A 27,141-nucleotide genomic window follows, 5' to 3' on the forward strand; every position below is an offset into this window, starting at 1 on the left:
CCCCTACCCTCTATTTCTAGGATTCCATGATTATTTGGGTAAATCTGATCTGGTAGTAGAGTATTACCCTCTCTCAAATGTTGCCCTTCCATATCTAATGAGCCCAATCCTTCATCAAAATCCACCGAACCATCATGAACCCTACTTGGGCCCAAAACCAAGGCCAACCCCATATTAGCCACATCCTCACATGCCCTATCCATTCCACTATTAAGTCTACAAGTGCCAAAACCATCTTCTGTTAAAATTCCCACGTTAAGAGCATCATGATCACCTTCATTTAATTCCCCCAACATATTCTGACAATCTTCTCCTACACTTTCATTTTCAATGAATTTTTCCTTTATTATGTCCGTCGAGACGATTCGGTTACCATTCGGCAACTTTTCCGATTCCAAGCCAATCGCTGATTCCGACTCCGACACACTTTCATCGGCCACCACCTGACTTCTTTCCTTTTGCGAAAAATTATTTTTAGATTCCTCTGACCATCCTTTCTCCCTAACACTGACCGAGAATCTGACATCTCCCACCTCTAATAATACAATCTCATCTAACTTTTGAACTTGTGAGATTGAAAACAGCATCTCAATCTTCTCAAAGTTGTTCACTCCTGACAAGTTTTCACCCATCGACACCAGAGTACCCCACTTTCCTGCAATCCTTTTAAACGTTTCATAATTCCAGCAGTGCATAGGAACCCCAGATACTTCAATCCATGTAAGCCTCTCAGAGAATACCATCTTTTCTGACCAAGGTTCAATGTTTACAAAGAATTCCTTCAAATACGACCATTCTCTTTGTTTCAATATATCTAAAAGTTCTTCGTTTGGAATCTCAATAAGAAAATAATTCCCTTGAATTCTCTTCACGCATATTTCACCAAGACCCATCCTCACAACTCTATCAGTTAAACTCTTCAATTCACGTAAAGAAGCCACTTCCCTACCGACATTTCGTAATTTCCACAATTGCTCATCTTCTACGTGACCTTGAACAACTTTTTCTATGTACATTTCCCTACACCGAACCATCACCGAACTTCTTTCCTCGATTCAATTTTTGAACGCCTCCATATCCTCTTCGACTTCCTTACTTCTTAACACATCTTCCACACTTTTCTGATTTGTTTCCTTGATAAACAATGGACTTCGTTGCTTGATAACCCTTCTCCATATTGTCCTCCTACCTTTAAACCTTGCTATATTCACCCAAATTCTACTCCCAAGAATCACAAAGCCATTTCATCTTGATATTACCCTTTGACATTCGAGAAATTAGAAAATCTCACGAACCCGAATCTCTTATCACCTTTGCTTTTTTTTCTCCGGGATGAAGGCATCTACCACCTTGCTGTGGTAACTGAATAGAGTCCAAAACCCTTTCCAATGCATAGTCACTGGAATATTAAACACAAACACCGTTATCTAAAAACCTCTCGATTCAACCCCCTCCTATAAATTCTATTTAAGACTAAACATTTGATATACAAACATTAAACTTTGTTTGTTTCAAATCCATGATAAAAATGATTGTTAGATTTCATTACAAAGACATTTAACTAATAAGATAATAAGAGTTCAGTTTCTTGTGATTGCATAGATATATTATTATACATTGTGTTCAGCAACATCGTCCATAAACCTACAAATAATTGTGGAAGCTTGAATGATCTTAAGGTCACTGGCTGCCCATTTAAAGGTCTCTAGTGTTACAATATCTCCCATGCCGATGAAAGATGTAATAGTAACCATGGCATAACCACAAGATGACAATGCATTAGTCTTAAATTCCTCGAATGATGCTTTGTAGTTTTGAAGAGTCCATTTAGCCTCCACAAAGTAGGATTGAGCAAGTCGTATCATCTGAGGCAACAAAATCTCAATAATTATCACTAATATCAAATCAAATTCTATAACAATATTTAAATAACTATATATTGGTATTCAAGTTAATTATTTTTTCAAATCTAGAATTTAGCTAATATCTTATTTCTTTTGTACCAAATAAATGTTTGTCGATATACATACTGCATTTTTTGCATATTCGACACGATATTGTCTCTTGTGCTCAGCCACCAGTTGCTCCATTTCTTCATAAACATCTAATAGTGCTTTATAGCTTAGTTTCATGTATTCTGGAAGTTGGTCTATGCATTTGATTTCCCACCTAAATCTAACTTCATCGTTATATTCGATCATTCATCATATTATATATTTTAATGTTAATCTCTGATTAAAGAAACCTAACCTATTACAAAAAAAATAATAATAAAGATATACCTCTAAATAGCACTTGTATAAGGAATGAGCTCACCATATGTTGCATATGAGTCATATGTATCATCTATAATAGATGACATTGCAATCACTTTTGTCAACATCTTTCTGCCAAGTGAATATTGGGGCTCAAAGTAAGCTCCCAAGGCCCAAAAATAGCATTCAACCACTCTATCTCTTGCATATGACAACTTTCTTTGAAAGTCTAAATCCTTCCACCACCTAAAAAATCATATAAAAAAAATCATTATCACAATGGATCCTCAAAAGGTTTAATTAGTTTCACATTCATGTTGTCGATGAGTAAACTATTAGATTCTTGATTCAAATTGGCAACCTCAAATTTTAAAATATATATAACTAAAATGAAAAAGGTGAAAAAGATGAATCCAAGGTTCATGTCGTCACTTTTAACTAGTACTCTTTAATACGTTTAAGATTCAAACATTAGCATTTGCAACTCGTCTCCTATACTGAGGATGATGCCTCCTATAAATTCAACCCCCTCCAAAAAAATTAAAAAAGATGAAAAAGAAAAAATGGGTGAAAAAGATTCCAAAACATACCTACAAATCTCACTTAGCTCTTTCCTATGCAAAAGTTGTAACATGTTGAAACCGATCTTAGCAAACTCCAACAACGCCTTATTATGGGACTCAATATCTTGGTATACTGACAGATAGTGCCTTGCCTCAACCCTTGGCAAGCCTCTTCGAATTGATTGTTTCAAAGCATGAGAAACCTGTTTGGACAAAGGATAGTCCACAGATGCTACTGCAAGGCTTAAATGGTTGGTGGTGAAAGAAATTGTTTCATCCAATATATCTTCCCCGTGAACCCTCAAATAGGAAGCTTCGTAAAGTTCCAACAACCCTCGAACATCGTTTGTCACAGATGACCTGAAATTCCCTTGCTCGTCTTTAAACTTGTTGAATACCTTTGAGATGAAATTACCCAAAACAAAATATCGTTATCAAACATTCCATTCTATTATATACTCGAGAAACTTAAAAACACTATGTTGTTGTTCCAATAATTACCGCACGAAACATTGAATCCATGCTCTCGGAGTAGTCGGAATAGAAGAGATGTAGTGTAGAGGTCATTCTCGGCATCATTGTCGTTATGGTAGATGTTCTCTAGTTCATCTTCGATCTCTTTCGTGAAATGGCAACTCACACCTAGTCTTTGGACTGAATCAATGAAAGCTAACTTTTGGGTTGAATTAGCCATTGGTGCCACAATCATCTTCCTCACTTCTTCTTTTAATTGTTGGTGACGTTTTTCAGTTTCAGCATCAATATTCTGCTCAAAATAATGAAACTTTTGTTCATTTTGAATCACTAAATAATTAAACAAATAATATGTTAAGATTATATATCAATATGGTCATACGTATGCATACCTTGTGGGGACAGTTGTGGAAGAAATCTCCTCAAATGCTAGGCAGAAAATCGGCTTTGAGACGCATTTCATCCTTATTGGAAGAAAGGGGTGATGAAGAAGGAATTTCAGAAACTTGTGAAGCTATTTCGATTGATCAAAATCAAATATTGAAAAGCTTAGTTTGCTGCCCTTTTTGGTTTGCTCTTGATATTTGGCACAGAATCTGTGAGGATAAGAGTGCAATTGTTGCATGTATTTATAGGTTGGAACAAGGACTAAGCAACGTAACTTGCTTGAATTTGTGAGGATAAGAGTGCAACAAATTCTTTGAATTTGGCACAGAAGTTATGCTTAGTCCTTGTCGCATGTATTTAATTAAATGGATGCTGTGGAAAAGTGCTTTTGAGAAATAAAATATCCATATTTTATATATTATTATCAAGTAATAAAATGTAATAAAATAAAATTTAAATTAGTTAAAATTATTATATTTTAGTAAGAATATAAAAAATTATTATAATTTGTTGTTAATATTTGAATATATGAAATAAAAATTTTAAATATTTTTAAGTAATAAATATTAATTACTTATAAAATTTAATTAGAATATATAAACTACATTTTAAATATTTAAATATAACCATTAAATATTTGTAATTACTATTTTAAAAATATTTTTATTTTTAATTAATGATTTTAACACATTTGTAATTAAGCACCAAGAAAAAAAAAGGAAAGTACTATGTTATTAGTCGGGTGAAAAAGCAATTAAGCACTAAAAGTGCTTTTGGGAGAGGAAAAGCTAAATATTTTAACTTCTCCTTTTCAGAAGTGCTTTTGAAAAGCACTTCTGAAAAGCCAAAAATTTCAGCCAAATTTGACCGGGCTGAAAATTAAATAAATAAATAAATAATTGTTTATTTAACAGTCCAAGTCCATGTTACAAAGCCCAAACGGGGGGCCCAAAATCAAATATTTCAGACCCATTAACCCGGTTACTACCCAGCAGACCTAAAACTACCCAGCAGACCCATTTACACCCTTAACCCAAATAGAATACCAATAAACCAAACCCAAGTCAGAAATGGCCCAAAAGCCCAAGTAACTTTTAAGAAACAGGAAACCCTAGGGTTTCCTGAAGACTACAGCGCCGCAGCAGCTTCTGGAAGCCTTGGGGAGTATCTGTTGAAATCCCCCAAATCGAGGCCATTAATGAGCCTTCTCAGCACAGCCTGGATAACTCCTCAGCTACCAATCAGCGCCTCACCGACACCACCACCAGACTTCAGGCCTCCATCAACGCCAACGGCCCTTCCATTATCGGATTTTTCGCGAACACCTGCAAAGAAAGGAAAGAAACACAGCAGATACGAAAAACAAAAAAGGAAACTAAAGAGATTTAGCAGATTACAATCAAGGATATGATACAGCAGACAAAAAATGGAAAGAAATCTTTGATTTCTTTCCAGTTTATGTAATCACAGTAGTGGCTATAAAAGCCCGAATCAAACCAATGTAAAGGGACCGAATTTTTGAGAAAATAGAAATATACTTACATATATTCGATTCAGAGAAATACAAGGAGTTTCTAAGAGGTGATTCTTTTTTAAAAATTGTGTACCTTGTTCTTATTTTAGCATGCATATATAAATCATTCTAGGCCGAAATTGTTGAGGTTTTAAAAGGAAAGAGGTTACCTGCGACTTACCAAGGAAATCGAAGGTTTTTAGCCTTTTGAACCTCCGTAATGACGGTGCGTCCAACAGTAGAACCACTGGTCGGGCGTGGCCTCAGAGGCTGCACCGGGTTCCCTTCCTCCCCCTCTCTTTCAGAGATTCTCTCTGAGTTTTTTTTTTAAAAAACATGCTTCTAAATGATTTTTTTTAAGTGAAATTTGGCTTATATAGCCCAAGAGAAACGACGCCGTTTTAGCTTAGTCTGATAAGCTTAAAACGACGATGTTTTAAGACCCTAGGATCCGCGCGTTGACCCGATTACCCGGGGAGGATCCGCGCATTTTTAAAGATTGGGTTAATTACCCAATTGGTCCTTCCACCTTTTTGCGTTTATAATTATGTTTCATTCTATTTCTAATTTAGCCCTAATGAATTAATTTAATTTCAATTTAATCCCAACAAAAAGCATTCTAAGGCTTATAACGAAACGTTGCCGTTTTGGGAATAGGGCAATTTGCCCAATGAGTCCCTTTTGTTTTACGCGCGTTTTAAATTGGGCCTTAATTCAGTGTTATTTCTTTTAAATTTGCCCTGTGATTTTATTGAACTTCAAAATTAACCCTATATATATATTATATTGTTATTTATTTTATTTTAACCTTTTTTTATATTATATATTATAAAATTATTTTATTATACATTATTTATATTATTATTATTTATTATATATTATTTTTCACGAGTTATTATTATTTTATCATCATTATTTATATATTATTATTATTATATTATATGTTTATTATTTATTATATATTATTTATATATATAGGCTTTTATATTATATATTGTAATTATTTTATATATTATTAAGTCATTTTTATATTATTACGCATTTTTATCTATATATTATTATCATTAAACTTGTATTATATACTTATTCTTATTTATATGTTAATAATTATTTTTATTTATATTCTATTATTACACATTTTGAAGATATTATAATATTATAATACATAGATTTCATCATTAATAATTCATTTTAAACTTATATTTATATATATATTATATAATTATTTCATTATAGATATAAATTCTTTTACATATTTTATATTCTATACATTATTTTACTAAATCAATATCTTTTGTATATTTTATGTAATTATTATTCTTATAAATACAATTTTATTATATATTATATTTTAACTTATTTATCTCATATATCTTATATATTTATATTATACATTATTTTAAAACTTACATTTTTGTATTATATATTATAAATTATTTCATTTATTATTACTTTTATATACTATTATATTATCTATTTTAAAATTCACTATTAAATATTATATTTTTATGTATTATTAAATGTTTATATTATTTGATATAATATCATATTTTTTATTATTTTATCTTAAAATTAAAGTTTATCTATAACATATTATTATCACCCATTTCTAAATTGTATTATACACACATATATCCAAATTACTCACTTTATTTTGTTAAATCTTTTTATATTTTATATTATAAATTGTCCATGTATTAAATGCTATTTTCATGATTTTGTAAAGTGTTGATTGCTTGATAACACATGTTACTATATTACTATTATTATTTTATATATTATCGTATTTGTTCGTCTTGTTTTGTTTTTATACAATTATACATCATGCATCATTTTCTCGTTTATTAATATGTTTAAACATTTATTGAATTACATGTTTATATGTTTTATCTATTCTTCTTTAATATATGTTGTTCTTTGTATGTATATTTTACTTATTTAAAATTTGCCATAATTTATATTTCTTATATATATATTAATTAATGTATGACATTTATGTTTTTATTTACCTATTACTATAATATGCTATCTTGTATGTTATGTTTTATTATGTTAATCGCTCCTTCATGCATCATTTTAAAAAACGAGACTTCAAAGTTTTCAAAAATAAAAAGGTAATGCTTGGTGTTTGAAAGTTTCGAAAAAGTAGTGCCCTAACTTATTGGGTTGCAACTTTTCTCGTTGAGTTCGAATAGTCAAGTACCCTTCTAATTTTTTTTTTTTAAGGTTTTCAAATACGAGCAACTATCTTGGAATTTCAAAGCGTTGTGTCCTAACTTATTGGATATGGCGTTTTGTCATTTCGAGATAGGGATTTCAAAAAAAGGGGGCTAACTTAGTGTCAATATTTTGATACAAGTGAATCTCAATTTCCACAATCAAAATATTCTAAAAAGGATTGTATCTTAAAATTTTTGAATTTCCGACAATAAAGACACTTCATAATCAATTAGGTACCAATTTTTGGGCATTACAAGGGTGCTAACCCTTCCTCATACGTAACCGGCTCCCGAACCTGTTTTCTGATTTCGTAGACCAAAACTAATGATTTTAAAACAAAATGTTTTAAAGGTGATCCAATCGCACCTAAAAAGATTGGTGGCGACTCCTGTTTTTCTTAAAGTCGATTCCCATTTTCCAAAACTCGATTTAAAAATGGTTTCGACAAATATTTGAATATATGAAATAAAAATTTTAAATATTTTTAAGTAATAAATATTAATTACTTATAAAATTTAATTAGAATATATAAACTACATTTTAAATATTTAAATATAACCATTAAATATTTGTAATTAATATTTTAAAAATATTTTTATTTTTAATTAATGATTTTAACACATTTGTAATTAAGCACCAAGAAAAAAAAAAGGAAAGTACTATGTTATTAGAGGGGTGAAAAAGTAATTAAGCACTAAAAGTGTTTTTGGGAGAGGAAAAGCTAAAAATTTTAGCTTCTCCTTTTCAGAAGTGCTTTTCAAAAGCACTTCTGAAAAGCCAAAAATTTCAGCCAAAGCAGCTTGTTCTGCACAGTTTTTCTTCCAAAAGTGCTTTTGGAGCCAAAAGTGCTTTTTTAAGCACAGTAGAACAGGCCCAAGATTAGTTCATGATGAAGTTATGCTGCAGGAGAATTTTTGGTGGATTTCTTCACACAGGTGTCGTGTTGATTCCTTTAAATCCAAACTTGCTGCTTCTTTCTAGAGGCCCCCTCACATGGTTGGTTAAAGTTCAATGTGTATGGGATTGTGAAAGAAGAAAGAGCAGGATGTGAAGGTGTTTTGAGAGATATGGAGGGTGTCGCAAGAGCACTATTTTTTATAATCAGCGACAAATGTTCTTTGAGGTTCTTTGAGATTGGCACGGTGAAGGTTGCTCTAGAAAAATTTTTTATCTATGAATTGGAAGACTAATGACTCTTTATTTATTGAAATAGGTTCATTGGTGGTGTTTTCACGGTGTGTTAACAAGGTTTTGAAACCTTGGTCGCTTCAAGTTTTTTTTTGCAGATATTAAAAATGATATGTTTAAGCCTGGAACTGTCATTTTTTCTTTGGCGGATAAGAATAGTAACGAAATGGCTTTCTCTTTGGCGGTGGCTGGTGTTAAACGGGCGCAAATGTTTAAAGCTTGGTGATGAATTTTTGTTTTGTTGTATTAGCGATTTTTTTTAGTAGGACTTTGTTCTAAGATTATTGGCTGTATTTTTGAATTTTTGGTTGCTGCTCTATCTGTCTTTGACAACAATGCAGTTTGAATGAAGAAAAAAAAATCAAATATTCAAAAGCTTAATTTGAGAAATTTGGCCCAAAATCTGTGAGGATAAAAGAGCAATTGTTACACGTGACCATAATCAGATTAATTTATGGCCTAATGTTCTCAATCTATACAGATTTAAAATTCATTTTTAATTTTTAAAATGTCTTAATTTAGTCCTCAAGATATTAGTATCATATCAATCAAGTCATTCCATTAGTTAGATAATTACCTTAGGTATTAAATACCAATTCAAGTTTGAGTTGAAGTGTATTTAAAATACATTGATCAAATTGAAAAGATGTATAATAAATTTTAATTGACATTATTTTTCAATATTTCAAATCCAAGTTTTTCATGTGATAGATATACATAAGTTTATAATTTAATCCGTGTGTTTAAGTATGTTCCGCGTCATTGTTAACATTTATGGCAACTTGTTGACGATTGAATGGCAGCCATCAATTTTGACTAAAATGTCATAAATAGGAGGTGAAGGCTTTGCACCGAAAATTTACTTGAAAATTGGCATGGGATAATTTCTTTTTTGGTCCTTGAGATAATGGGCTATTTATGGTTTGATCCTTAAACTTCAACTATAATAGCCCTTCTCATCTCTCATTTCAAATAGTCCCAACTATTCTTTCTCTTTTAGTTTTCTCTTTCTCCCATTTGAAAATTCTTAAAGAGTTCTATTTGTTTGTAATATTTTGGAGATAATGAAGTTATCATCTGGTGTTAGTGCCTGAGGATGTAGGTATAATTTACTGAACCTCATTAAAACTTTTGTGTTCTTTCTTGTCCTATTTTTCTTTCAATATTTGAGGGTGTAATAGTAGTATTTAATTGTGCTATTAAATTACGATAGAAGGGACATACTGACTAAGGAAATACTTGGTACTTAAGAGATCCTCGTGATCCACCTCTCGTTCCTGGGAATTGAACTTTGTGTGATTTTTTAGTACAATACTTTACATGCTTCCAACCCTATTGGAACAACAAGTGGTATCAAGAGCCGAAGGTTAATCGTAGTATGCTCTATGGTTGCAGTTTAAACTTATCTTCCACATCAAAAAAGATTTCCTTAGGTATATTGAAAACTTATGAAGATAACAAACGGTTTAGAGCTTCAACATCGTCCATGTGGACAAGACCGACAATGGCAAATACAAGATTGGCCGTGGAGATCTTTGATGGCACGAGCCATTTTGGTATGTGGCAAAGTGAGGTTCTAGATGCCCTTTTACAACAGAGTCTAGACATTGCCCTTGATGAAAAGAAACCAGATGATGTACAAGAGAAAGATTGGAAGGCAATCAATCAGTTGGCATGTGTCACAATTCGATCATGCCTTTCTCGAGAGCATAGGTATGCTTTTTCAAAGGAGACTTCTACAAATAAGTTGTGGGTGGCACTTGAAGAAAATTTTTTGAAGAAAAATAGTTAGAATAAGCTCCACTTGAAGAGAAGACTGTTTTGTTTCACTTATGTCCCAGGTACCACAATGAATGATCACATCATCAAATTTAATCAATTAGTCACTGATTTGTTGAATATGGATGAGACATTCAAAGATGAAGATTTGGCTTTGATGCTGTTGGGGTCACTTCCTGAGGAGTTTGAGTTACTAGAAACTACTCTACTTCACGGGAAGAGTGATATATCTCTAAGCGAAGTCTGTGCAGCCTTATACAGTTATGAACAGAGAAAGAAAGACAAACAAAAAAACTCAATCAGAAACACAGAAGCTTTAGTAGTCCGAGGCTGTTCATACACTCAGAGAAAAACTCAGAAGGGGAGATCAAAGTCAAAGTCCAGACTTGGGAAAGATGAATGTGCCTTTTGTCATGAGAAAGGCCACTGGAAGAAAAATTGTCCAAAGCTGAAGAATAAGGGAAAAGCTGCTCCAGCTGCTTGTGTTGCAAAGCATGATACCAGTGACACTGAACTATCACTGGTTGCACCATCATCATCGTTCCATTCAGATGAGTGGATATTGGATTCAGGTTGTGCCTATCATATATCTACTAACCAGGAGTGGTTATCTAATTTAGTAGAACTAAATGGAGGAGTTGTTTATATGGGCAATGACAATGTCTGTAAAACATTTGGGATAGGTTCAATCCAATTAAAGTGTAACACCCCAAACCCGGCCCAGACGTTATGACCGGATCCGACATACCACATCGAAGCATTCAAAACATTTTATATGGTTGATCCAGAAAAACTTACTTAGTATTTTAAAAGATAATTTCATTATAGGTTAAAGTGAATGGAAGTCATGCACCGGTAGGAAACCGAAAAGAGGTGGTGAGTCCATCTGATTGCTAAGTACCAAGCTCCTTCGGATCCAATCCTAGACATGCATACGCCATTTCCACACCTTAACGTCATGGATATTTCTAGGAAATTGATTTGATTAAGTCATTTTTAGGAAAAGTGATTAATTTTGGAAAATACTTTCATTGCGGAAGCTTTGCTTGTTGTCGTGTTATTTTGAAATCAATTGTTGTTTTTGAAAACGCGCTCTAAAGGTATCCAATTTCAACAGTTAAAATAAGTAATACCTATCTTAGTAATACATATTAAAACCATAAAAAATAATTAAGCGGCCTTATTACATTTAAAAACCCAAAACTTCAAACGTAAATAAAAGGATGTCCAATTCACCGAAGAAAATCAAACTTTCGAGCGGGTGGCCACTCAATTCCTCACGACTCCAAGCCCACTATGGTTGGGGATTTCTGCGTGGATGAAAATAAAATGGGTGAGTTTGGGAAACTCAGTGTGTAAGGAAAACCCATTCAAAGCCCAAGTTAGCTCCAGCCCATTGGGCCTAAGCCCATTCAGTAATGATGGTACTGGGCGAGCCCTTTTCAGATTACAATAAAGCGGGCCTTAGCCCTTATTCAGATAACAATATGGCCCATAGGCCCATTTCAAAATACATGCAACATCAATAACATATGCAAGCCCATTTGGGAGACTACTCAACCCACCAACCACTACACTCCACCTGCACCACCCATACACTCCATGTGGGGATAGCTCAACCCACCCAAATTAACGCTTCACAGATTCGACATTCTTGCTTTCGATTAACAGTAAATTGAGGCAAAGCCTCCAGTACGTGGACAAGCCACTTTCAGTACTTCCTCCGTCAATATTCCAATCCCATGCATCAAATAATAACATGGCATGCAGTAAATAACAACAGTCAAACATGCATTTAAGTCAATTTAACCCTAGGGGTATTTCGGTAATTTAACTCTCAAGGGTAAAACTGTAAATTTTTCACTTTTAAAGGTATTTTAGTAATTTATCTATTTTAGGGTTTTTCATGCATATTCCTACCTTTCACATACTATAGAATCACGTACCGAGGGTTCTTACCGAATTGGGCTCGTTGGCCCATCATTCCAATTTTGGCCCATTAAGCCCAAAAATATCGAGGGCACAGAAATCATGCACTTTACAATCCAAACATTGCAGCTTACCAAAAACATTAATTGCTTTACCTCACGAGCATTCGCACACTCGCAAATCTACAAAATACCGATTTTCAGCATTTCGATTTTTTGACTTTTACCGATCTAGACTAAGAAAGAGGGTGTTAGTTACACACATGTTTGCGACGATATGCTGACGAGATCCACACACGAACCGCCTACAATTGGATTACTAACACGTTAATCTAACTATTCAAATACAAACTACATATTAACCCTTTACAATATTCGGCCAACCACACCTACAGATCATAGTAAGCTTATAAGAAATCAATAAGCAACTCATTAACAATTTTTTTGTCAAAGTTTAACACATAATCATAATTTCACTGCAAGCTGTCTTCCTGAGCAACAGTCACTAAATTATTTATAACTGGAGCTACAAAACTCCAAATCAAGTGTCGTTAATTTTCCCTGAAAATATACTCATATATCTTCTATCCATAAAATTTTCAGAATTTTTGGTATAGCCAATCAATACCAGATTTTTCTTAAAGTTTCCCATGTTTCACTGTTTGACTAATCTGACCACTCTTCATTACGAATCAAATTTCTCATTGTACAGAATTCAAAATATGTTCTCGTTTATTCCATTTGAAACTAGACTCATTAAGCTTTAATTACATAATTTATGCTGCTTCTAACTCATCTCCCACAATTTATGGTGATTTTCCAAAGTCACGTTATTGCTGCTGTCCCAAGCAGATTTATTACCAAATCACTCTTTCACACTTAACTTGCATGCTTGTTATTTAAACATGTATATCACCAATCAATCATCACATATCTATGATTTTACTTAAGTATAATCTCCATTTCATCATTTTAAAGCACAACATGTTAGCCGATTTTTCCCCTTAGCATCTAAGGTACATGCATGCTCATTTGTTTGGCTCAACTTCACCTATCTTCCATTTTTCATCAAAAGAACATGAAACAACAACCATTTCCTTCATTTTAATTCATGACTAAATGCTCACAACACAACTAAAAACCAAAATATGCTTCAAGAGTTAAGGTAGAATCAAGAAGAACTCATGAACATCAAGATAGAAGCAAACTACCATGAACTTACCTTCAATTTTCTTCCCCAAGTGATCGAACATTCAAGAGCTTTCTCCTCTCCTTTCTCTTCTCTAACTTTAGGCTATGATGAACAAAGATGGACAAAACTTTGTTCTTTTCACCCCTTTTTCTTTTAATAAAATTTCATATTTCATCCATTTAATTCTTTAATACAAAAGATATGAAATGCCCATCATGGAACATTTACCTAAACCATTATCATGGAACATTTACCTAACCATTATCATGGAATATTTACCTAATCCATTATCATGGAACATTTACCTAACCCATTATCAATTTGTACCATGAATTATGGATATCAAGTGCTCATATTGTCTACAACAACATGATGGTTGGCCACTTCATGTAAAATGGGAGGTTTGTCATGCAAATCCTCCTATTTTGCACTCCTATTTATTTGGCCACTTCAATTTAGCCTATAGCATTTTCAAACATTTTCACATAGGTTCTATTTCATAATTTCACCCTCTTTTTCTTATGGAACAAAAATTAACTAAAATTGCCGGATTCTATCTTAAGCTTGGGCCTTCTAGAGGCCCACTAACATAATTAAACCTATGCCAACATTCACAGAATTCCCAAAAATTAGGGCGTTACAACTCTACCCTCCTTAAAGAAATTTCGTCCTCGAAATTTACCTGATCCAACTAGTTGAGGGTATTGTTGACGCATAGTCTCTTCTGATTCCCAAGTAGCTTCTTCTCTTCCATGATTATGCCAAAGCACTTTCACTAACGGGACAGATTTCCTTCTGAGAACCTTAACATCTCGAGCCAATATTTGCACAGGCTCCTCCTCAAAGGTCAAATCGACCGAACTTCAATTTCGCAGAATCGCGGGACATGAGCAGGGTCCCAACGATAACGCCTTAACATGGAGACGTGAAAAACATCATGAATCCTGTCTAACTCTGGAGGCAATTCCAACTGATAAGCCACTGGGCCTACTCGCTTCAAAACCCGATAAGGCCCAATGAACTGCAGACTCAACTTGCCCTTCTTACCGAACCTTAACATCTTCTTCCAATGAAAAACCTTTAAGAAGACCATATCACCTACTGAGTACTCAATCTCCTTACGCTTCAAATCTGCATACGACTTTTTCCTATCAGATGCTTCTTTTAACCGGTCCCTAATTATTCTGACCTTATCCTCAGTATCAGCTACCAACTCTGGTCCAAGAATTTGTCGCTCTCCTAGTTCAGTCCAACAACTAGGTGTACAACACCTTCGTCCATACAGTGGTTCATACGGTGCCATTCGAATACTCGCCTGGTAACTGTTATTGTACGCAAATTCTGCCAACGGCAAGTAATTATCCCAACTACCTCGAAAGTCAATCACGCATCCCCTCAACATGTCCTCTAGAATCTGAATAACCCTCTCTGACTGACCATCAGTTTGGGGATAGAAAGCCGTACTAAAGTTCAATCGCGTCCCTAACGCCTCATGTAACTTTTTCCAAAACCGATATGTGAATCTAGGATCCCGGTCAGAGACAATCGAAACTAGGACTCCATGAAGTTGTACAATCTCTGCCACATACAGCTTGGCTAACTTTTGAAGCAAAAAGTCAGTACGTACATGTATGAAATGGGCTGATTTGGTCAACCTATCCACAATCACCCACACCGAGTCTTTCTTTGATGGTGTCAAAGGCAACCCACTCACAAAGTCCATGGTTACCCTCTCCCACTTCCAAAGTGGTATCTTCACCGGCTGTAACAGTTCAGAAGGTAATTGATGTTCAGCTTTCACTTGCTGGCATGTCAAACATTTCCCTACAAACTCCGTTACTTCCGGTTAAGTCCAGGCCACCAGTACAATTCTTGCAAGTCGTGATACAACTTGTTCCCTCCAGGATGCATGGCACAAAGTCCTCCATGAGCTTTCTGCAATATTGTCTACCTTAAATCAGAGTCCTTCGGAACACAAATTCTTCCTCGGAAACACAGAACTCCATCACCATTTAAACCGAACTCAGAAGTTTCCCCTTCCTTAACTTGTTGGAACCGAGCGACCAAAGACTCATCGTTCAACTGCTTTTCCTTAATCTGATCCACCCAGGTTGGCCTCACTTGCAACTCAGCCAATAGACTTCCATCATCATACAGACTCAGACGAGCAAACATTGCTCTCAAATCAGATACAGCTCTACGACTTAGAGCATCGGCTACCACATTAGCCTTGCCTGGGTGATACTCGATTGAACAATCATAATCCTTAAGTAACTCAATCAATCTCCTTTGCCTAAGGTTCAGCTCCTTCTGAGTCAACAAATACTTAAGACTCTTGTGGTCTGTGTATATAATACACCTTTCTCTGTACAAGTAATGTCTTCAAATCTTAAGTGCAAATATCACTGCTGCCAACTCTAAATCATGAGTCGGATAGTTCCCTTCGTGAGGTTTAAGCTGTCGTGATGCATATGCAACCACCTTACCCTCCTGCATTAACACGCAGCCCAAACCCACGTGTGATACGTCACTGTATACAGTAAAATCCTTCCCAGACTCCGGCTGAATCGACATAGGTGCTTCAGTCAGAACTTTCTTCAACTTCTCAAAAGCTTCCTGTTGCTTCTCAGACCATACAAACGGTACTCCTTTCTTTATGAGTTTTGTCAAAGGTGCTGCCATCACAGAAAAACCTTCCACAAACCTTCTGTAGTATCCTACCAACCCTAGAAAACTTCAAATTTCCGACACCGTCCTAGCTGGCTTCCACTTCAAAATTGCTTCAATCTTTCGAGGGTCTACCTTAATCCCTTCGGCAGAAACCACATGTACTAAGAAGGTTACCTCCCTCAACCAAAATTCACACTTGCTGAACTTCACAAAGAGTTCCTTCTCCCTTAACACTCGCAGCACTATACGGAGATGCTCATCATGTTTCGCTTCAGTTTCAGAATATACCAGGATATCATCAATAAAGACGACTACGAACTGATCCAAACATGGTTGGAACACACGATTCATCAGATCCATAAACGCTACAGGAGCGTTCGTTAGTCCAAATGGCATAACTAGAAACTCGTAATGACCATACCGAGTCCTGAATGCTGACTTATGGATATCTACCTCCTTGACCCTTAACTGATGATATCCAGATCGGAGGTCGATCTTAGAAAATACAGAAGCCCCTCTAAGCTGGTCAAACAGATCGTCAATCCTTGGCAGTGGATACTTATTCTTAATTGTCAGTTTGTTCAACTAGCGATAATCAATGCACATCCGTATTGTACCATCCTTCTTGTTCACGAATAGTATCGGTGCTCCCCACGGAGACACGCTTGGCCTAATGAAGCCCCTATCCAACAACTCTTGAATTTGTGCCTTTAGCTCCACCAACTCCTTTGGTGCCATTCTATATGGTGCGATAGACACTGGTGCCGTTCCAGGCAAGAAGTCGATTCCAAACTCCACTTCTCGGTTCGGAGGCAATCCTAGAAGCTCTTCCGGAAAAACATCTTGAAACTCCTTTACAGTCCTAACCTTATCCACTAACAATCCCTCATCTTCTGACTGACTTACAAATGCCAAATAGGTCTCACAACCTTTCTGAATCCACTTTTCGGCTCTTAAAGCCGGCACCACATAGGACAAATAATCCCTTCGCTCACCTATCACCATAACCTCCTCATACTTTGTGGTCCTTAACACCATTCATTTAGCAGCACAATCCAGGGTCGCCTTATGCTTAACAAGCCAGTCCATTCCCAAAATGAGATCAAACACTCCGAACGGTAACTCCATCAGATCTCCAGGAAAAATCCTACCTTGAGTTTCTAAGGGTACATCCCTATACAGGTTGTCTACCCTAACCGAGTGACCCAAAGGACTTAGTATAGATACCCCACTCACAATCTCCTCAGAGCAGTCCAAGTCGTCCATAATCCGTTCTGTGGCCTCCAACCAATATTCCGTCACATTCGGGGCTATACCAGACACGCCCCTAAAGATCTCCGCTCCGTTAGCCCGAAGTCATTCAGAAATAAATCCCCGAACTCCATTGCCCGTACTTGCCCTGGCAACCCTTTCCAGAACACGAAGCATTGCTTGTGACAGGGCATCATCCTCGGCACCGCGGTCATGAGACTCTACCTCTGTTGCCGGTGGTACCTGTGCATCCACCGTCGGCATATGTCCCGAAAACGAAGATCTCGCTCGAGCACTTCCTCGACTCCGTCCACAGCCTCTTGTACTCATATCGTATTATCTTGATTACGAATTTTTATGCATCAATTAATATTTTAGTGTTTATTACGATGTTTTATGAATCGACATAAGAGTTCGAGTTTGTTTTCGCAGAATCGAAATCTAGCTACGATTTGATCTCTTATCAGATTTTCCTATGGTTTCAGTATCATCCTATCTAGAGTATCCTAATAGGGTTTCAGTACAGACAAATAAGTCAGGAAAATATTCAGAAAAGTTCAGAGTAATACTTACAGACTTGAGCCGGAGATTCGGAATGCCACCTTCTAAAGATCTAAATTTTGAAAATCGAGTTTTTCGCATTCTTTATAAAATTTTAGTTTTCAAAAATATTTATTTTTGTAAACCCATTCCACAGCCGAGTTGTTGCAACCTAGGCTCTGATACCACTAAATGTAGTACCCCAAACCCAGCCCAGACGTTATGACCGGATCCGACATGCCACATCGAAGCGTTCAAAACATTTTATATTGTTGATCCAGAAAAACTTACTTAGTGTTTTAAAAGATAATTTCATTATAGGTTAAAGAGAATGGAAGCTGTGCACCAGGTAAGAAACCGGAAAAGAGGTGGTGAGTCCATCTGATTTGCTATACCAAGCTCCTTTCGGATCCAATCCTGACATGCATACTACCATTGCCACACCTTAACGTCATGGATATTTCTAGGAAACCGATTTGAATAAGTCATTTTTAGGAAAAGTGATTAATTTTGGAAAATACTTTCATTGCGGAAGCTTTGCTTATTGTCGTGTTATTTTGAAATCAATTGATGTTTTTGAAAACGCGCCCTAAAGCTATCTAATTTCAACAGTTAAAATAAGTAATACCTATCTTAGTAATACATATTAAAACCATCAAAAATAATTAAGCGGCCTTATTACATTTAAAAATCCAAAACTTCAAACGTAAATAAAAGGATGTCCAATTCACCAGAAGAAAATCAAACTTTCAGAACGGGTGGCCACTCCGAATTCCCTCACAGCTCCAAGCCCACTATGGTTGGGGATTTCCTGCGTGGATGAAAATAAAAGGGGTGAGTTTGGGAAAACTCAATGTGTAAGGAAAACCCATTCAAAGCCCAAGTCACTCCAGCCCATTGGGCCTAAGCCTATTCAGTAATAGTGGTCTTGGGCGGATCCTTTTCAGATTACAATAAATTGGGCCTTAGCCCTTATTCAGATAACAATATGGCCCATAGGCCCATTTCAAAATACATGCAACATCAATAACATATGCAAGCCCATTTGGGAGACTACTCAACCCACCAACCACTACACTCCACCCGTGCAGTCCATACACTCCATGTGGGGATAGCTCAACCCACCCAAATTTAACACTCCACAGATTGCGGCATTGCGCTCGATTATCGATAAATTGAGGCAAAGCCTCCAAGACGTGGACAAGCCACTTTTAGTACTTCCTCCGTCAATATCCCAATCCCATGCATCAGATAATAACATGGCATGCAGTAAATAACAACAGTCAAACATTCATTTAAGTCAATTTAACCCTAGGGGTATTTCGGTAATTTATCTCCCAGGAGTAATACTATAAATTTTTCACTTTTAAAGGTATTTCAGTAATTTATCTATTTTAGGGTTTTTCATGCATATTCCTACCTTTCACGTACTATAGAATCACGTACCGAGAGTTCTTACCGAATTGGGCCCGTTGGCCCATCATTCCAATTTTGGCCCATTAAGCCCAAAAATATCGAGGGCACAGAAATCATGCACTTTGCAGTCCAAACATTGCAGCTTACCAAAAATATTAATTGATTTACCTCACGAGCATTCGCACACTCGCAAATCTACAAAATACCGGTTTTCGGCATTTCGAATTTTTTACTTTTGCCGATCTAGACTAAGAAAGAGGGTGTTAGTTACACACCTGTTTGCGACGATATGCTGACAAGATCCACACACGAACCGCTTACAATTGGATTACTAATACGTTAATCAACTATTCAAATACAAACTACGTATTAACCCCTTACAATATTCGGCCAACCACACCTACAGATCATAGTAAGCTTATAAGAAATCAATAAGCAACTCATTAACAATTTTTTTGTCAATATTTATCACATAATCATAATTTCACTGCAAGCTGTCTTCCTGAGCAACAGTCACTAAATTATTTATAACTGGTGCTACAAAACTCCAAATCAAGTGCCGTTAATTTCCCCTGAAAATAGACTCATATATCTTCTATTCATAAAATTTTCAGAATTTTTGGTATGGCCAATCAATACCAGATTTTTCTTAAAGTTTCCCATGTTTCACTGTTTGACTAATCTGACGACTCTTCATTATGAATCAAATTTCTCATTTTACAGAATTCAAAATATGTTCTTGTTTATTCCATTTGAAACTAGACTCATTAAGCTTTAATTACATAATTTATGCAGCTTCTAACTCATCTCCCACAATTTATGGTGATTTTCCAAAGTCACGTTACTGCTGCTGTCCCAAGCAGATTTATTACCAAATCACTCTTTCACACCTAACTTGCATGCTTGTTATTTAAACATGTATATCACCAATCAATCATCACATATCTATGATTTTACTTAAGTATAATCTCCATTTCATCATTTTAAAGCACAACATGTTAGCCGATTTTTCCCCTTAGCATCTAAGGCACATGCATGCTCATTTGTTTGGCTCAACTTCACCTATCTTCCATTTTTCGTCAAAAGAACATGAAACAGCAACCATTTCCTTCATTTTAATTCATGACTAAATGCTCACAACACAACTAAAAACCAAAATATGCTTCAAGAGTTAAGGTAGAATCAAGAAGAACTCATGAACATCAAGATAGAAGCAAACTACCATGAACTTACCTTCAATTTTCTTCCCCAAGTGACCGAACATTCAAGAGCTTTCTCCTCTCCTTTCTCTTCTCTAACTTTAGGCTATGATGAACAAAGATGGACAAAAATTTGTTCTTTTCACCCCTTTTTCTTTTAATAAAATTTCATATTTCATCCATTTAATTCTTTAATACAAAAGACATGAAATGCCCATCATGGAACATTTACCTAAACCATTATCATGGAACATTTACCTAACCCATTATCATGGAATATTTACCTAATCCATTATCATGGAACATTTACCTAACCCATTATCAATTTGTACCATGAATTATGGATATCAAGTGCTCATATTGTCTACAACAACATGATGGTTGGCCACTTCATGTAAAATGGGAGGTTTGTCATGCAAATCCTCCTATTTTGCACTCCTATTTATTTGGCCACTTCAATTTAGCCTATAGCATTTTCAAACATTTTCACATAGGTTCTATTTCATAATTTCACCCCCTTTTTCTTATGGAACAAAAATTAACTAAAATTTCTAGGTTCTATCTTAAGCTTGGGCCTTCTAGAGGCCCACTAACATAATTAAACCTATGCCAACATTCACAAAATTCTCGAAAATTGGGGCGTTACATAAAGAATCAAAATGGATCAACCAGAGTTTTGACTGATGTTCGGTACATACCCAGTTTGAAGAAAAATCTCATCTCATTGGGAGCCTTGGAATCCAAAGGTTCAGTTGTTACTATGAGAAATGGGGTTTTAAAAGTGACATTTGGCGCACTTGTGATATTGAAAGGCATCGAGAAAAATAACTCGTATTACTACCAAGGAAGCACAGTTATTGGAGCAGTAACTGCTGCTTCCGGTATCAAAGAATTGAACTCAATGCAGTTGTGGCATATGAAGTTGGGACATACCAGTGAAAAATCCATGCAAATTCTGGCAAAGCAAGGATTGCTGAAAGGTGCAAAGGCTTGCAAATTAAAATTTTGCAAGCTTTGTGTTTTGAGAAAGCAAAAGAGAGTGAAATTCGGCACTGCTATCCATAATACAAAAGGTATTTTGGAATATGTTCACTCAGATGTGTGGGGGCCTTCCAAAACACCTTCGTTGGGTGGAAAACACTACTTTGTTACTTTTGTTGATGACTTTTCCAAAAGAGTTTAGGTGTGTACCATGAGAACTAAGGATGAGGTGTTTGGAGTTTTTCTTAAATGGAAATATATGATCGAAAACCAGACTGGCAAGAAAATCAAGCGACTTAGGACAGACAATGGAGGGGAATATCAACGTGATCCGTTATTCGATGTGTGTCAAGAGTATGGTATTATTAGACACTTCATAGTTAGGGATACACCACAGCAGAATGGAGTGGCAGAGCGTATGAATCGAACACTATTGGAGAAAGTTCGATGTATGTTGTCCAATGCTAGGTTGGGCAAGCAATTTTAGGCTGAGGCTGTAACATATGCTGGCCATCTTGTTAATTGTTTGCCATCATCTGCATTAGAAAGGAAAACTCCTATGGAGGTATGGTTTGGAAAACCAGCTACAGATTATGATTCCTTACATGTGTTTGGATCCATTATATATTACTATGTGAAGGAGTCAAAATTAGATCTGAGGGCAAAGAAAGCTCTCTTTATAGGAATCACCTCTAGAGTAAAGGGAGTTCGTCTTTGGTGCTTAGACGCAAAGAAAATGATCTGTAGCAGAGATGTTACCTTTGATGAATCTGCCACATTGAAAAAGGTAGCAGATGAAGATATTCAGACAAGTGATACTCCACAGTAGGTGGAGTTTGAGCAGGTGGGGATTTACCCAGTTAATAAGTCTAATTCTCCAGCCACAATAGAAGAATTAGAGGTTGAAGAGGTTCTGACCCAAGAACCGTTGAGTACACCAGAACCAGTTGCAGTTGCAAGGCTATGAAGAGAAATTTGCAGACCTGCTCGATTTACTGATATGGTAGCCTACACCCTTCCCGTTGTTGATGATGATATTCCTATCACTTATCAAGAAGAAATACAAAGCTTAGAAAGTGACAAACAGAAAAGTGCCATGGATGAAGAAATACAGTCTCTCTGGAAAAATAGTACTTGAGAGTTGGCGCAATTACCGAAAGGTAAAAGGGCAATCGGATGCAAGAGGGTATTTGCAAAGAAAAATGGATCTCCTAGCAAGAAAGATGTTCGCTACAAGGCAAGATTAGTAGCTAAAGCCTACACTCAAAAGGAGGGAATTGACTATAATGATGTATTTTCCCCTGTTGTGAAGCATTCCTCCATTACAATTTTGATGGCCTTGGTAGCACAGTTGAATTTTGAGTTAGCTCAACTTGATGTAAAGACAGCTTTTTTTTCATGGTGAGTTAGAAGAGGAGATCTATATGACTCATCCTGAAGGATACAAAGATGCTAGTGGTAGAAATTAGGTTTGTAAGCTGAACAAATTGCTATATGGATTGAAGCAATCCCCGAGGAAGTGGTACAAGCGATTTGATAGCTTTATGAGAAGGCAAAAATACACAAGAAGCTAATATGACAATTGTATGTATTTGCAGAAGCTATATGACAGATCTTTCATTTATCTACTCTTGTATGTTGATGATATGTTAATTACTTCGAAGAGCCAAAAAGAGATAAATAAGCTAAAGGCTCAGTTGAATCAAGAGTTCGAGATGAAAGATCTAGGTGAGGCCAAGAAGATTCTCAGCTTGGAGATAAGTAGAGATAGACAGAGAGGTAAGCTTTGTTTGAGTCAAAAGCAATATCTGAAAAAGGTATTACAATGTTTTGGTGTAAATGAAAACACAAAACATGTAAGTACCCCACTTGCTTCTCATTTATCTTCAAAAACTGAAGAAGAAAGAGAATATGTGGCAAAAGTCCCATATGCTAATGCAGTTGAGAGTTTGATGTATGCAATGGTGTGTACGTGGCCTGACATTTCACAAGCTGTTGGAGTTGTGAGCAGGTATATGCATGATCTTGGAAAATGAAATTGACAAGCTGTGAAATGGATTCTATGGTATCTTCGAAAAATCGTAGACGTTGGTTTAGTTTTTGAGTAGGATGAAGCACTTGGTCGGTTTGTAGTTGGATATGTTGATTCCGACTTTACTGGTGATTTATATAAATGCCGTTCAACTACGGGGTATCTGTTTACTCTTACTAAAGCCCTAGTGAGTTGGAAGTCTACCTTACAGTCTACAGTAGCTATGTCTACTATAGAGGCAGAATATATGGCAGTTACAGAAGCTATTAAGGAGGCTATTTGGCTTAATGGATTGTTAGAAGACTTGGGAGTTGTTCAAAGTCACATTAGTCTATATTGTGACAGTCAGAGCGCTATTCATCTAGCGAAAAATGAAGTCTATCATTCAAGAACCAAACATATCGACGTAAGATATCACTTTGTGCGAGAAGTCTTTGAAAAAGGAAAAATTCTACTTCAAAAGATTCCACAGCAGATAATCCCGCAGATATGATGACCAAGGTGGTAACAACAATCAAGTTCAACCATTTTTTGAACTTGATTAACATCTTGAGAATTTGAGCACCTTCAGGTGTATCGCGCTCGTGAGCGCATTTGGAGGCACTACAAAAGATAGCTTTATTGGATTTAGGGAGTTGAAGGAAGTGTGTAAAGATGTGATTATTCTAATCAAATCTTCAAGGTGGAGATTGTTAACATTTATGGCAGCTTGTTGACAATTGCATGGCAGCCATAAATTTTTACTAAAATGTCATAAATAGGAGGTGCAGGCTTTGCACCAAAAATTGACTTGAAAAATTGGAATGGGATAATTTCTTTTTTGGTCCTTGAGATAATGGGCTATTTATGGTTTGATCCTTGAACTTCAACTATAAATAGCCCTTCTCATCTCTCATTTCAAATAATCCCAACTATTCTTTCTCTTTTAGTTTTCTCTCTTCTCCCATTTGAGAATTTTTAAGGAGTTCTATTTGTTTGTAATATTTTGGAGATAGTGAAGTTATCATATGGTGTTAGTGCCCGAGGACGTACGTATAATTTACCGAACCTTGTTAAAACTCTTGTGTTCTTTCGTGTCCTATTTTTGTTTCAATATTTGAGTGTATAATAGTAGTATTTAATTGTGCTATTAAATTACGATAGAAAGGATATTCTGACTGAGGAAAAACTTGGTACTTAAGAGATCCTTGTGATCCACCTCTCTTTCCTGGGAATTGAACTTTGTGTGATTTTTTAGTACAATAATTTACACGCTTCCAACCCTATTGGAGCAACAATCATATCCTAATTGACATTTAACACTTAGATTAACTACTATGCTAATGGAAAACCTATTTGATACCATGCTGATATTTTAAAGACTCAAATTAACGTATTTTGAAGTTTAAAAACTAATTAGAATAGGCATAACATCAAATTTAGTAATCAACGCTTACATTTTTTTCTTGTCAATTTGGCCCCTTTTATTGGAGTTAAATTTGGCCCTCAACATTTTTCTAAAAAAAAGTCATATTTGACAATAAATATTTAAAAAAGAGTTGAATTGCTATGTTTTAATGGATATAAACCATTAAATCTAAACATAGTAGCTCGCATAGTCTACATATACTTCATACTATTTTTTAGAAAAAAAAATTATGAAACTTTTATTTTATTTTATTTTTTTGAATATTTTTATAAATTTTAAATTATTTATTGGTGTGGCATGTAATAAATAGTGTTATGTCAGCACGAAGTACACATGGATGGCCACATGGGTTGTAATGCCAATATCATTGGAAAATTAATGTTTTAGTTAAGATTTTCGTTAAAAAAGAAATTTGAATATCTTTTTAAAAGATTAAAGGCCAAGTTTAGCTTAAAAAAAAAAAAAATTAACAAAATATATAAACGTTGAGGCTAAATTTGACATTATGCTTTAAGACTATTGGCAATAGTTTAGAGAAGACTGATAAAATTAACCCAAAATAATTTATGCTTAATAATCCTTCCAAGTTTTTCAAAAAAATTATATTTTTATTTTTTAAAATAATGTCCTACTTCTAGATTGTTTGTTGTTTACTTAGCAAGGATTGCAGCTTTCAATTCTTCAAAACAAAAATTGTTTGAATTCATATCAGACACAATTTAATTCAAATTGATCCCTGATTGCAAGGATATTCATTCAAATTGATCCTTGCTACGAATTATTTTACTTATTTATTTCCTTATCATCCAAATTTGTCAAAAATTAATTTATTTGATTAAAATAAATTTAATTTGATTATTTAGTGACAATCGAAAAAGAGTTACAGAAGAAAAACTTTTGGACATTAGTAAAGGCATGCAATAAACCCATAATCCAATGCCACATATGATTTGAATCCACATTTTTCATATATATATATTGATTGTTTTAATTTAGTAACGTAAGGATTGAACGTCAATAATGGTAACGAATTGTAAAAAGAAGAATTAAAGAAGAATAGAACGCGTCGATTTTACGTGGAAATCCTTTCAAGAAAAACCACGTTGAAACTCTTTCAAGAAAAACCACAGGCAGAGGAAAAGAAAATTCACTAATGTTAAATTCGAATGATGATCCAAGAGGAGTTTCAACCATATCTATTTATAGGTTGAAAAAGCCTAATTCTAATTAATGTAAAATATATTATGCTAATAAATGCTAAATATATTGTTCTACTAAATCTTAAGAGATGTAGTGTAGAGTTCGTTCTCGGCATCATTGTTGTTATGGTAGATGTTCTCTAGTTCATCTTCGATCTCCTTGGTGAAGTGGTAACTCACACCCAGTCTTTGAACTGAATCAATGAAGGTTAACTTTTGGGTTGAATTAGACATTGGTGCCACAATCATCTTCCTCACTTCTTCTTTCAATTGTTGGTGGCATTTTTCAGTTTTAGCATCAATATTCTGCTCAAAATAATGAAATTTTTCTTCGTATTGAATCACTAAATAATTAAAAAATAATATGTTAAGATTATATATCAATATGCTCATAAGTATGTATACCTTATCGGGACAGTTGTGGAAGAAATCTCCCCAAATGCTAGGCGGATAATCGGTTTTGGGACGCATTTCATCCTTATTGGAAGAAAGGGGAAATGAAGAAGGCATTTGAGAAACTTGTGAAGCCATTTCGATTGAACAAAAGCAAATATTCAAAAGCTTAATTTGAGAAATTTGGCACAAAATCTGTAAGGATAAGAGTGCAACTGTAGCATGTATTTATAGGTTGGAACAAGGGCTAAGCAACGTAACTTGTTTACTACTATACTATTCTAGTGACTAATTGACCATAAACACACTAATTTATGGCCTAATGTTCTCAATCTGTACTGATTTCAAATTCATCTTCAATTTTTAAAATATCTTAATTCAGTCCTCAAAGTATTAGTATCATATCAATCAAGTCCTTCCATACAATTACCTTAGTTAGTAGATGCCAACTCAAATTTGAGTTGAAGTATGTTTATAGATCAAATTGATAAGACATATATATCTACTACATAGATAAATTTTAATTGACATTATTTTTCAATATGTCAAATCC

At 35.1% G+C, this 27,141-nt stretch overlaps 1 long non-coding RNA gene and 1 pseudogene across 2 annotated transcripts; both read right to left on the reverse strand.

Annotated features, from left to right (window-relative positions):
* Positions 1-1,610: 1,610 nt before the first annotated feature.
* LOC128292732 ((+)-delta-cadinene synthase isozyme XC14-like) lies at positions 1,611-26,726 on the reverse strand (annotated as a pseudogene).
* LOC128292798 (uncharacterized) lies at positions 18,579-19,696 on the reverse strand. 2 transcript variants are annotated; one of them, XR_008282721.1, is made up of 2 exons: positions 19,652-19,696; positions 18,579-18,771 (listed from the first exon to the last, which is right to left on the reverse strand). It is a non-coding gene; the product is annotated as an uncharacterized LOC128292798 (long non-coding RNA). The 2 variants fall into 2 exon arrangements; XR_008282720.1 differs by lacking the exon at positions 19,652-19,696 and adding an exon at positions 19,420-19,536.
* Positions 26,727-27,141: the final 415 nt, after the last annotated feature.

The sequence above is a fragment of the Gossypium arboreum genome, chromosome 5 (genome assembly GCF_025698485.1).
Source record: "Gossypium arboreum isolate Shixiya-1 chromosome 5, ASM2569848v2, whole genome shotgun sequence".
NCBI lineage: Eukaryota > Viridiplantae > Streptophyta > Magnoliopsida > Malvales > Malvaceae > Gossypium > Gossypium arboreum.